At 47.1% G+C, this 11,611-nt stretch overlaps 1 pseudogene; it reads left to right on the forward strand.

The window, feature by feature from the left end:
* Window positions 1-2,087: 2,087 nt before the first annotated feature.
* On the forward strand, window positions 2,088-9,809 carry LOC120873006 (annotated as a pseudogene).
* The last annotated feature ends 1,802 nt before the right edge of the window (window positions 9,810-11,611 follow it).

The raw sequence follows: 11,611 nt of genomic DNA on the forward strand, positions 1-11,611 counted from the left end.
AAGGCTTCCCGTGTAGCTCAGACAGTAAAGACTCTGCCTGCAATGGAGGAGACCTGGGTTTGATTACTGGGTTGGGAAGATCCCCTAGAGAAGGAAATGGCAACCCACTCCAGTATTCTTGCCTGGAGAATCCCCATGGACAGAGGAGCCTGGTGGGCTACAGTCCACAGGGTCGCAAGAGTCAGACACAGCTTAGAGACTAAACCACCACCACCACCACAGTCCAGTCCATGGAAATCTGGGTGCATCCCCTTTAAGAAACCTGAAACCCCGCCTGCGCCTCAGAGCCTAAGGATCCTCCTCTCCAGCAACTCTTCTGTGGGGGGGGGGGGGACCTTTTCCGGATCTGGGGAGCACCACTCCTTACCTGGACCTGGGACCCAGTGAACTACTTTACCCAGAAGGCACTGTGCCACACCTGTCACACGATCACTGAAGACTCAGGCACTTCCGTTCTAGAGGATGACGTCTGGGCGGGTCTGTTGGTGTGCACTGCGGGTGACATTTTGTAAACACGGATGTGTTTACTTGGTGGGGAGCTTGGAAACGCTGGATCAGCCCGAGATCTGGGAGGTGGGAAGTCTGCCCTTTCTACTTGTCTTGAGGCAGGCACGAGGCAATCTCACTCCACGTGCCCATTCTACAGCAATAAAGATTCAACTGCAGAATGGTATTATTAATATAGAGACTTGTTTGGAGGCCGTTTTTCTCCATTCCCCAACTGATCAAGAGGCCAGGCACTGTTACAATAGAATTTAAGTCTCTTCTTTTTTAACCCTTCAATTTTGAAGAATTTCCAGTTCTTAAGGATACACTCCAATGTCTCTGCTTTTCAATATGCTATCTAGGTTGGTCATAACTTTTCTTCCAAGGAGTAAGCGTCTTTTAATTTTATGGCTTCAATCACCATCTGCAGTGATTTTGGAGCCCAAAAAACTAAAGTCTGACACTGTTTCCACTGTTTCCCTATCTATTTCCCATGAAGTGATGGGACCAGATGCCATGATCTTCGTTTTCTGAATGTTGAGCTTTAAGCCAACTTTTTCGCTCTCCTCTTTCACTTTCATCAAGAGGCTTTTTAGTTCCTCTTCACTTTCTGCCATAAGGGTTGTGTCATCTGCATATCTGAGGTTATTGAAAGCAGAGACATTACTTTGCCAACAAAGGTCCGTCTAGTCAAGGCTATGGTTTTTCCAGTGGTCTGTGTGGATGTGAGGGTTGAACTGTGAAGAAAGCTTAGTGCCGAAGAATTGATGCTTTTGAACTGTGGTGTTGGAGAAGACTCTTGAGAGGCCCTGGGTGTTCTTTGGAAGGAATGATGCTAAAGCTGAAACTCCAGTACTTTGGCCACCTCATGAAAAGAGTTGACTCATTGGAAAAGACTCTGATGCTGGGAGGGATTGGGGGCAGGAGGAGAAGGGGACGACCGAGGATGAGATGGCTGGATGGCATCACCGACTTGATGGACGTGAGTCTGAGTGAACTCCGGGAGATGGTGATGGACAGGGAGGCCTGGCGTGCTGCGATTCATGGGGTCACAAAGAGTCGGACACAACTGAGTGACTGAACTGAACTGAAGGATACACTCCAAAGGCGCTTCTTCTGGCTTAGAAGGGGATCCGCCCATGTTGAATAACCTGCAACTGAGAACTGAGGGTCACAGTGTTGTCACAGGTCACCATGGAAATAGGGGCACGTTGCCTTTACCAGGAGGTCTGGCGCTTCAGAACATAGTTTCTCCCTGACCTTTCCGCCTCCATCTGCCTCTGCAACTATCAGGGAGAACCAGAAACGTGCCCTTTGCCTGGGTGGATTGGGTGCACAAACTCCTTTACCTAGAGTTCTCTGCCCAGCGCATGCGCGCTGTACTAGTGGCCGCCCAGAAGATAGGCGTTTCCGGGGCCCTTGCAAGCAGAGGTGGGATTTCTGTCGTCACGGTTGTGACGTCTTTTGCTGGTGCCCGGGATTCTGGAGTACCTGTGTAGGCTGGGAGTCCTCACTGGGGTCCGCTTTTGGGGAGGCTCTGGAGAGGCGAACAGAGGACAGAAAAAAAGATGGGAGTTCTGTCCACTTGGTTATTACGAAACATGGTTGCTGTCGTGGGACGGGCCGCCTATCGCGAAGCTGTCGCCTGAGGCTGCGCTCCTTCGAAGGCCTTCGCAACCACCCTCTGTCCTCGTCCTCGTCCGCTTCCGGAGGCAGCATCCTAAGCTTCTGCGCCTTTTGACCAGGAGGAGATTGGGGCTCAGAACTCGACCATCCTCTCGGGCTCACCACACCCAGGGGAGTTTGCGGGTTCTGCCGGCTTTTCAACCCGGTTCTGCTCACAGGACCCCATGGCGGCTGCCCCGCTTATGGACGGGGCTCAGGTGAGTGGAAAGTCCTCAAGCCTTCCCGAATCAGGTGTGGGGGATGTTGTGTTCTCAGGCTTTCTGAACTTGGTCTTGGTCGCTCCCTTCTCTTGAGTATGAAGGCGGTAAAGGGCAGTCAGTGACCGTGAACATGTGGCAAGGAACCCCTTCCCAGTGTTGACGGGATGAGGTGTGAAATGGTTTGCAGGGCTTAGGAGCCCCAGGTAGAAACACTTGGAGGTGAGAATGAATTAGGCACTTTCTGGAAACGGCAGGTCTCTACAGTTATGTGTGCTGAGAACAGAGAGCAGGCAGTCAGGAGTCCGAACTGGTATGGCAGCCTGGGGAGCTGGACCTCTGTTCTGATGGTGATGGGAACCACAGAAGGTTTATAACAGAGAAGGGAGGTGATCTGACGTCTGTGTTGACAGGCTCCCTTTAAGTTGAGTGGAAAGATTGGGGAAGCCTGAGGGTGGCAGGGAGACCAGGAGGAATTGACTGCAATTGCCCAGGTGTGTTGATGGTGGGTCTAAAAGTGGACGTTAGAGAGTGTATGGATTTTGTATGTTTTTAAACTAGGGCTGGTGGAGATTTTGTGATGAGAAGTAGTGATGTTCTGGGACTCTTCACCTGTCCCTCCCTCTGTGCTTGAGTCTGGGGGCCTTACAGTAGGAGTCCTTTTCTAGCCAAACACCCTGAATCTAAGCCAAAAGTTATATGAAGAGGTTCCTGCTTTGAGAAGCCAGTAGGAGGAGGAGTGGAAGGGTGTATTAGACTCAGGAACTGCTTGCACAAGTGCTTAAGGGGTTAAGATTGAGTTGGGAGTCATGAAGAAACCACAGGTCTTAATTCTGTCTGTTGAGAAAAAGGCCGGAAGTTGGGCAAAAATAGCAGGCTGAGGAGCTGGGCTTCTGTTTTGAAGGTGATGAAAGACATGAACTTCCGGGATGTCTCAGTGGTAACGATTCTGTCTGCAGTGTAGAAGATGCAAGAGACATAGGTTTGATGGGTCAGGAAGATCCCCTGGAAGAGGGAATGGCAACCCATTCCCATAGTCTTGCCTGGGAAATCCCATAGAGAAACCAGGTGGGCTACAGTCCTTGGGGTCCCAAACAGGCAGACATGACTAAGTGAATATGTATCATGCACAAAAGACATGGCAGATTTGGAAGAGAAGAGAGATGCTCTGAATCAAAACAGGCTCCCTCTGGCTGCTATCTGGTTAAGAATGGAGTGTGGGCATGAGGGAGAAGGCTACTGCAGTGGTCCACAGAAGTGCTGATGGTGGCAAAGAAAGTCCCAACTGGGCACTGAGGACTGGGTGTCTTGCTCAGGCACCGGGGTGGCAGTAGAGCCTGTCATAAACACAAAGGAGTTCTTCCTGGACACTATGCAGAGTGGCTTCAGGGGTGGAGTGTGCCTTGGAAGTGTGGACTGGAAAGTTTTTAGTCTTAATGGAGGGGGACCCCAGATATAAGGAAGGTGTGGTTCAGAGTGATGTACATGGTGGAAGGAGCATGGACTGATGGCCTTAAAGTTGTTTCTGGGAGGCATGGTCAGGAGGAAGCCAGCAGGAGAGTGTTTGGTGCCCTTTTTGCTGGACTTACATAGTCTCTGTCTGCCCGCCTGCCTGATTTTGCTCTGGGCTGCACACAGTGATCAGAGGGACAGGAGAAGGCAGCCAGGAACGGTGTCACGGCCAAGTATCACCTCCGAGTTGGGAGGCTGGGGAGCAGAGGAGATGGGGTGGGAGGTGAGTGGGGGGCCTGGAGAGTCCTGTTGTCTGTGGGCTTAGCTGTCTGCATTGTGGCAGGGTGGTGTGACCTTCGAGGATGTGTTTGTGTACTTCTCCCGGGAGGAGTGGGAGCTGCTGGAAGAAGCTAGAGACTCCTGTACTGTGATGTGATGATGGAGAACTTCACACATGTGGCCGCCTTGGGTAAGTCCCTGTTTCAGTTACCTATTGGTACATGTCAAATGACTCCAAAAGTGGGTGATGTAAAACAATTAAAAGGCCTTATGTAAGTTTCAGTGTGTCAGGAACTTGTCACACCTCACCTGGTGCTTTTGGCTCAGGGTCTGTCATGAGGCTTCTATCAAGCTCCCAGCCAAACTGTTCTCATCTGAAGGCCATTCTCGGGAGGATCTCACTCACAAACTGACTCACGTTTTATGTTTCCAAGAGGTCATTTCTTATGGCTTGTTGGACTGTAAGGCTGTTGGTCAGAGGCCCCCTGGCTTCCTTGTCACCCTAGCCTTTCTGTAGTGCATCTCACAGCAGTGAAGGAACCTTCTCTCTGAGAGAATGTCCAGGGTGGTAGCTTGTCTTTTTCTAACCCGACCTGGAAACAGTGATCCCATCATTTTTCCCTGTTCTGTTCTTAGAAATGGGTCAGTCAGTGCAGCCTCTGTTCAAGGGAAGTGGCTCATGCAAGGGCAAGAACACTGGGCAACAGGTCTTCCTGGGGCCACTGGAAAGGCTGCCTGCCACAGGCCCACATGCCTGCTGCAGTGTCCTTGGGTTCGGTTTTCCCCTGGTGCCCTGGGGGCAGCTCTTCCTGTCCTGCCACATCAGGGGCTCTTCCCCCTCCCGTCTTGGTTCCCAGGGCAGGGGCTGTGGATGCCCAGGGCTGTGTGTAGTGTCCCCTCGCTGAGCAGTCCTGACATCTGCTGCCCAAAGCCTTTCTGGATAAGGTTAAGAGTTCAGGGCTCTTGAGTTGGCTTCACAGATTCTCCCTGGCTTGGGCACTTCCAGATCCATGATGCATCTGTGTCTATGTTCTGCCCCCATCCTCTGGCTGCCAGTTCTCGGGGACTGACTTTGCCAGAAATTGTAGCTATTGACATTTCACTGCTTGTAGAGGGCATAGGGGCGTTCTGCCGAATCTTCCTATGTGGGTTTTGTCTTTTTAATCTTAGCCTTTTCTTCTCTCTGAGATGGTCTGTCTGGGCCACTCATGCGTGCTATGTTTGCTTGCTTTGTTTTGTTTTTACGACTTCCACCTTCCAGACCCCATGTAGTTGCCCAGTGGCAGAGAGGCAGAAAGCCCCGAGTGCCTGTGGGCCTGTCTCCAGCCACACTGACAGCCCAGAGCAGGGAGCTGAGAGAGAGCCATCTGAGGGTTGGGCTCACATTGTACCATCAGCCTACTTTGTGTTCACCAGTGTTTTCTTGCCGAGGCCAATAACAGTACCTCACTTCTCCCTTTCCTCACCATTCTTGGCACTTGACATTTTTCTTATGTCTTCCTTCCCTTGGCTGTTTTCCCACCTCTCTGGCCTCCATGTCTGTCACTCATTCTCCTCTGCTCACCCCGCAGTGCTCTGCAACATTGGCTGCATCAACGTGTCATGAGTTGTGTACATATCCGTATGTAGTCCTGAAGAGCCAGCCACTTACTTGCAATCAGATTCTCCTGGGCCTGGAGAGAGCCTTCTGACAGATAAGCCAAGCTCACCTGACACCAACAGCTGAGACCCTGCTGAAACCCTTCCTAGAGGAGTGAGTTGGAGACCTCGCCTCTGCTTCCAGTACTTTCCACCATCATTGTGTCTTTACCCATCATCGGAAGTCCTCCATACCTTCCAAGGCCCAGGACTGACAATGGGCTCTTCCTCACTGATCCTGGCCCCTTCATCCTGCCAAAGGCCTGTGGACTCACTCACTGGTGTGTCACACTTGCTTCTTCTTACTGAAGTCAGCATATCCTTCACTAGCAGTTCTTTGTTTTCAGGTTATTGGTGTGAAGAAGTCAATGAGGAGGCCCCTTCTGAGCAGAGTGTTTTTATAGAATTAGTGTCAGAGTTCAGGACTCTTGGGTCCTGTCCACTTATCCAGAAAGCTCACCCATGTGAGACAGATGACCTGCTCTTGAAAGGCATTTTAACACCTGGATGAACACCAGGGGTCATGCCCTGCACTGAATCTAGACACATGTGACCCCTATGGGTGAGGATTCCTGTTGAGTGAAAACTTTCATCAGCACCAGAAACCACATAGTGGTAAGAATCCTGTCAGTAAAGATGATAATGTGGCCTCACATATGAAGAGCTGTCCATGAATTAGGGAGACCTTTTACTTGCCGGGGCAGTGATGGATGTGCCGGATAACTCTGGCCTCTTCCAACACCAAAGCACTCACAGAGAACAGCTGAGTTCATGGAATCTTTTCACAGAAGTCTAGTCTTGGGCAACACCAGGGAAAGAGTAATGAACTGATACTTTTCAATTGCACTGACAATGAGGAAGCCTTGCTGAACGCTTTCACTCTCCTCGACAACCAGATAAATCAGGCTGAAGTGCGAGCCTTTAGGTGCCTACTGTGTGGAAATTTGTCCAAGGAGAAATCCACTCTTATTCATCACAGAAAACTTCATGGTGGGGAAACATCACATGTGTGTAAGGAGTGTGGAGAGGCCTTCATTCACCTGTCTCACCTAAAAACCCACCAGAAATTTCACACTGGCAAAAGACAATATATGTTCAGTGAATGTGGAGAAGCTTACAACAGAAGCGTACACCTTGTTCAGAACCAGAGAACTCACACCAGAGAAAGACCTTATGAGTGCAGTGAATGCAGAAAAGCCTTTAGTCGTAAAAGCACACTTGTTCAGCACCAGAGAGTTCACACTGGTGAAAGGTCTTATGACTGCATTGAATGTGGAAAAGCCTACAGCAGAAGCTCCCACCTTGTGCAGCACCAGAGAATTCATGCTGGGGCGAGGCCGTATGGTGCATTGAATGTGGAAATTTCTTCAGCCGTAACTCCAGCCCCTTTAAACATAGGAGAGTCCACACAGGAGCAAAGTCTTATATGTGCAGCAAATGTGGGGAGGCTTTTGGCTACAAAGACACACTTGAGCAGCACCAGATAATGCACACTGGAGCACAGCCTTATGAGTGCAGTGAGTGTGGGAGGGCCTTCAGCTGTAAACACATGCTTGTGCAGCAGTGGAAAATCCACCCTGGAGAAAGGCCTTATGAGTGCAATGACTGTGGGAAATGCTTTAGCCACAACTCCATCCTCATTCTACAAAAGACACATCACAGTAGAACAAGGCCTTATGTGCGTAGTGAATGAAGGAAAGCTACATTAGTAGCTCCCACCTTGTTCAACACAAGAAAGTTCACACTGGAGCAAGACCTTATGAGTGCAATGAATGCAGGGAATTCTTTAGCTGCAACTCTAGCCTCATTCTACACCAAAGAGTTCACACTGGAGAAAAAGCCTTACATGTGCAGTGAATGTGGGAAGGCCTATAGCAGAAGCTCCCATCTTGTTCAGCACCAGAAAGCTCACCCTGGAGAAGGACCTCATGAATGCAACAGTTTTGGTGACCCTTTAGCTGCGTCTCTTAAACTTGTTTAATGCCCAGAAACTTCAACTGGAGAAAGGCCTTATGAATGGAGTCAATGCACTGTGTCCCTTTTGAAGATTATAGAACTCACACCGGCAAAGGTGGGAATCATCGTTGGTACAGAGACACTGAGATAATGGAGTGGGGGTGACTGAGGCTCATGAGAGGATGGGTGTCTGTTCTTAAGGCAGCATCTCTATATGTCCCTGCAATTTTGGCTCTATGGCATGAAAGTATACAGAAATTCTCAGGACCTTCACACTTCTGAGTCTCCTGTGGCTGACACACTGTCTCAGTAAATAAAGGTTTGTGGATTTCTGTACCTCCCTAGGCTGTTTACATTCTGGCCATCACTGCACAGGCAGGAACCCCAGCAGTGACAGAAGAGAGATCCAGGGCTCAGGCTTCTCTGACCAGCCAACATTCCTAGTGACTGAAGTGGAAATGGCCTTCATTACTCTGCAGTTTTTGCTGATCCTGAGGCAGGGCTTATGCTCCTAAGTTATGTGGAGAGGGATATGGTAGAATCAGAACAGTTGGCAGATGGGGCTTTCCAAGAAGAATGGTAAATATGGATATTTATGGGGAATATTTAGTTCTTAACATCTTTATTGAGGTATAGTGACATGAAATAAATATATGTAAAATATAAAATGTGTTATGTTTCAGCATGTGTATATACTGATGAGACCAGACATTGAGATAATGGAGATATCCAACACAGCCAAGAGATTCCTTGTGTCTCTTTATAATGTTTCTTGCCCAATCCTTTCTAAGCCCCTTTCCCACAATTCACAAGTAATAGCAAGCATTTTATAGTATTTTATATAAACAAAATCATTTGATATATATTTTCTGGGGAGTGGGAACTCTGAGTTTTTTCACCAGCCATAACTATTTTGAGATTGATCCATTTGCCACATGTATGAATTATTCATTTGTATTGATGAGTATTCGTCCGTTGTATGGATATACCACAATTGTCTTTTATCCATTTGCCACTTAGTGGATATTTGGGTTGTTTCCAGTTTTGTGCTGTCACAGATAAAACTGCTGGGACGATTTGTGTATAAATTATTACTGAATCACCTTCCATTGTATGGTTGTACCACAGTTTATCCATTCACTGAGGGATATCTTGATTGCTTCCAAGTTTTGGCACTATGACTAAACCTGCATTATGCATTGTTTTGTGTGGGTATACTGCCAGAGTCCAGCTCCAACACCCAGGGAATCAGCCTGAAGAGATGAGCGGTGTCGGCGGGAAATGATGTAGCCTCTGACTCGAGGTACGGGACTACATGTTTATTTCAAGCATCAGGTCTTCTTTTATACTTTTTCAAAAGCTTTAGGTCAGAGGTTTTACATTTTTACCTCCCCTCACCTAGATTTATTATCTCCTTGTTCTCCTTCAAACAGAGTTCCTGCTTCAGTGATTCTCTCAGAATCGTGTTTACTTATGATTACATTGTAAATCATGCTTATGTCTGGGCCGCATATCACATTCCTCAGTCTATTTCTTATCTTTTTAAATCCTGCTTGTCCCTAGTATCCTCAGCTCACTATCTCCTAAAAAGGCTTCTAACTATTCTTAATTATTCCTAAACCCTAAACTCAGCAAACTTCTTTTGCCATAAACATTTCCCTCACAAACAGGTCTCAGATAACAATCTTTCCCATGGCCTCAAGCTGTGGCCTACGTGCTCATCCTGGGACATTCTTTGCAAAAATCCTTGAACAAATGCCAATGGTTACTTTATAGATTATTTTCCGGACACAACTGCAGAAGGCTTTGTGCTTTCTCATGCTTCTCTCAAGAACAATAAGCACCTTAACATTCCTTCCAGCCAACTCAACCAAAGAAAGGAAAGAACAAGTTAGGATCACAAAACTTAACTCCTTCATCCCAGGACCGTGCCTGCGGAATGAAGAGAGGGGACTGGTGCCGTGCCTCCATTTTGTCACTAATGCCTAACGCGGCTCCCGACAGTATACATTTTCACTTCATTTGAGTTCAACCCTCAGAGCATAATTTGCTGGGTCACATAGTAAGAGAATATTTAGTTTTATTAAAAAAAAAACAAAAAACAAAAACTGCCTTCTAAAGTGGCTGTATCATATTGCATTCCCACCAATAGTAGGTGAGAGTTCTTGTTGCTCCATGTTCTTGTCAGTATTTGATGTTGTCGATGTTTTGGTTTTTGCCATTCAAGTAGGTATGTAGTAATTGTATATTGTTGTTTCTTTCATTTGCAGTTCTCTAATGACATATGATGAATATCTTCATATTCTTTTAACAGTGTCTTTTGCTGAACAGAAATTTTAAACTTTAGTCAAGTCCAAATTACTCAGTGTTTCTTTCATGGATTGTATTTTTGGTGTTGTGTCTAACACATCATTGCCTAACCCAAGGTCTGTGTCCCCTGTATTATCGTCTATGTGTTTTACTGTTTTGTATTTAGGCTCATTATCCATTTTGAGAAAATATTTGTGGAAAGTGTCAGGTCTGTGTCTGGATCACTTTTTTTTTTTTTTTTCCGTGCTGTGCAGCTTGTAGGATGTTAGTTCCCAAACCAGGGATTTTAACCCACATCCCCTGCAGTGGAGGCAGGAAGTCCTAACCGCTGGATCATGTTTTTAAGCCCCATTTGTTGAAAAGACTATCCTTTCTCCATTCCTTTGCCTTTGCTCCCTTTTCAAAGATCAGTTTACTGTATTAGGGTGGATCTATTTCTGTGGTTTCTGTTCCAGTTTTTTCCACTTAGTGAGATAATCATCACGTGGCTGTGGTTTTTAAAATATTTTCCTTGTTGTCTTTTATTTAAATGGTGCATGCTTGCTAAGTCGCTTCAGTCATGTCTGACTCTGTACAACCTGTGGACTGTAGCCTGCCAGACTCCTCTGTCCATGGGAGCTAATCTTGCATTTCCTGCAAGAAATCCCCCATGATCATCTTGTATAATCCATTGTATATATTGCTGAGTCAGTTTTCTGATATTTTGTTAATGTATTGTATAGATAGATGAATAGTAATGGGTTTATAGATCTGTTTTTCTCCGACTTTGGTATCAGAGTAATTCTGATGCCAAAGAATAATTGTTTCCTCCTCTATTTTCTGGATGAGTTATACTTCTTTTTTAACTGCTTGCTGGAATTCCTTAATGAAGACACCTAAGCCTGGAATTTTCTTTTGGGAAGACTTTCAATAAAAATACAGTCAAGTGATTTTTTCAATTTTGTTCTCTTGAACGGCTTTCAGGTCAGTTCAGTTCAGTTCAGTCGCTCAGTCATGTCCGACTCTTCGCGACCCCATGAATCTCAGCACGCCAGGCCTCCCTGTCCGTCACCATCTCCCAGAGTTCACTCAGACTCACGCCCATCGAGTCTGTGATGCCATCCAGCCATCTCATCCTCTGTCGTCCCCTTCTCCTCCTGCCCCCAATCCCTCCCAGCATCAGAGTCTTTTCCAGTGAGTCAACTCTTCTCATGAGGTGGCCAAAGTACTGGAGTTTCAGCTTTAGTATCATTCCTTCCAAAGAAACCCCAGGGTTGATCTCCTCCAGAATGGACTGGTTGGATCTCCTTGCAGTCCAAGGGTTGATCTCCTCCAGAATGGACTGGTTGGATCTCCTTGCAGTCCAAGGGACTCTCAAGAGTCTTCTCCAACACCACAGTTCAAAAGCATCAATTCTTTGGTGCTCTGCCTTCTTCACAGTCCAACTCTCACATCCATACATGACCACAGGAAAAACCATAGCCTTGACTAGACGGACCTTAGCCGGCAAAGTAACGTCTCTGCTTTTGAATATACTATCTAGGTTGGTCATAACTTTTCTTCCAAGGAGTAAGCGTCTTTTAATTTCATGGCTGCAATCACCATCTGCAGTGATTTTGGAGCCCCCC

Source organism: Oryx dammah, unplaced genomic scaffold (genome assembly GCF_014754425.2).
Source record: "Oryx dammah isolate SB20612 unplaced genomic scaffold, SCBI_Odam_1.1 HiC_scaffold_13, whole genome shotgun sequence".
NCBI classification, from domain to species: Eukaryota; Metazoa; Chordata; class Mammalia; order Artiodactyla; family Bovidae; genus Oryx; species Oryx dammah.